This window comes from Chiloscyllium plagiosum, chromosome 15 (assembly GCF_004010195.1).
Source record: "Chiloscyllium plagiosum isolate BGI_BamShark_2017 chromosome 15, ASM401019v2, whole genome shotgun sequence".
Lineage (NCBI taxonomy): Eukaryota > Metazoa > Chordata > Chondrichthyes > Orectolobiformes > Hemiscylliidae > Chiloscyllium > Chiloscyllium plagiosum.
In genome coordinates this window covers 35,301,241-35,303,045 of record NC_057724.1, presented here as the reverse complement: position 1 = coordinate 35,303,045, position 1,805 = coordinate 35,301,241, and positions in this window count along the sequence as shown.

Sequence of the window (1,805 nt, the reverse complement as noted above, 5' to 3'; positions counted from 1 at the left end):
CCAGGGATAATAAGAATGTTCAATAATTCATGAATGCATGTGAGGCCTGATAAACACATCAATCCCAGCAGTGGAGGAAGCTCCCACACCTACACAATGTTCCATTCCTTGGATGAATGTGCCAACAGACTTATTGCCGGTTCACAGGGAAGATTACAACCTTGTGACTGATTACTTCTCTAAATTTTCCATTGTTTGAATTCTTAGCAGCACAATCGTTGCTGATGTAATGACAGCTATTACCAGTTTATTTGATGTCCTGGATCAGATAGTGTCTGACAATGATTGCATTACAGTATCAAATCATATTAAGACATTTATACTAAGTGGGGAGTGACCAAATTATCAGCCACTATCCATGTTCAAAGGACGTAGCAGAAAGAATGGTACACGCTATCAAATTAATGAACATAAGAGCGTCAATAGAAATTTTGCATTGCATTGCTACATTTTCCTGCAACACCGATGGGGAAGTGATTACTCTCCCCAGGACAGCTTATGCTTGGAAGGCAAGTATGAACAACTGAACCCAACAATGTAATTGTTTAACAATTCTGAGGCATTCTTCTTCAAAGAGAGAGGAGAATATAGAGAGACAGGGTGGGCAAGCAGGTTAACAATTACCAAAACTGCACACTAGGCAGAATGTGTTTGAGAAACCCAAATACTAGGATGTGGATGCAAGCAAATGTTTCTAGAATATGCAACTAGTCCAAATTAAATGAAACCATTACTGACCATAGTGCGACATTGCAAAGGAATACAACCTCGGTCAAGCATTGCATGGTACACCAAATTAGGTATCAAAAGATTGAGGGAATACGCCAATAATAATGACGATTGTATGGTAATGTGAGGCACAGCAACCAATAGCAAGATAACAGAGTTGTAAAAAAGTGCAGATAACAACACATACCACTCCACATGGATAATGATCACCAGATGATCAACTGGAAAACTTCTAAAGCTTTATACTTAAGTTTGAAATGTTAGTCTTGGAAACTGTGTTTTATCTGTTTGCAAAATTAGCAAATTGACAGCACAAGACTGTGTAAAATACATGTCTATCTGTCAGGATAATTTTTAACTTTTGAGTATAGGTTATGCTGTATAATGTTTCACAGTCAGTATGTTTAAGAAAGACATGCATTTGGTTTCACTGTATCATAAATATCATATACTCCAACTTACCTCGGATGATGTGAAACATGACATGCTACTGCAAATATGCTTCCCTGTTGTAAGTGAAAAGCTTAATATTAGCCCAAACACTTCTGTATCTGAGGAATGTAATATCTGTACATAATCATTAGTTATAGCAAACATGTGTAGAATTCTTCAATACCACAATCAAAAAGATAGGCAGGTGGGCAGAGGGAGTGGGACAGCCTTATTAGCAAGAAATGAAATTAAATCAAAAGTAAGAAACGAAGTAGGGTCAAATGGTGTAGAATCTATTAAGAATTGAGGATCTGCAAAGGTGAAAAAAACATATTTGAAGTTGTGTACAGGTCTCTAAATAGTAGTCAGGAGCTGGGGCACAAGATAGACCAGGAGATAGAAAAGGTATGTAGGAAAGTCAAAGTTACAATGATCATGATGGATTTCAATTTGCAAGTGGGCTGGGAAAATCATGTTGGTAGCTTCCAACCTGGCCTCCTAACAGACCAATTTAGGGAACATCTCTGGGACACCTGCACCAATCAACCACACCGCACTGTGGCCCAACATTTCAACTCCTCCTCCCACTCTGCCGAGGACATGGAGGTCCTGGGCCTCCTTCACTGCCGCTCCCTCACCACCTG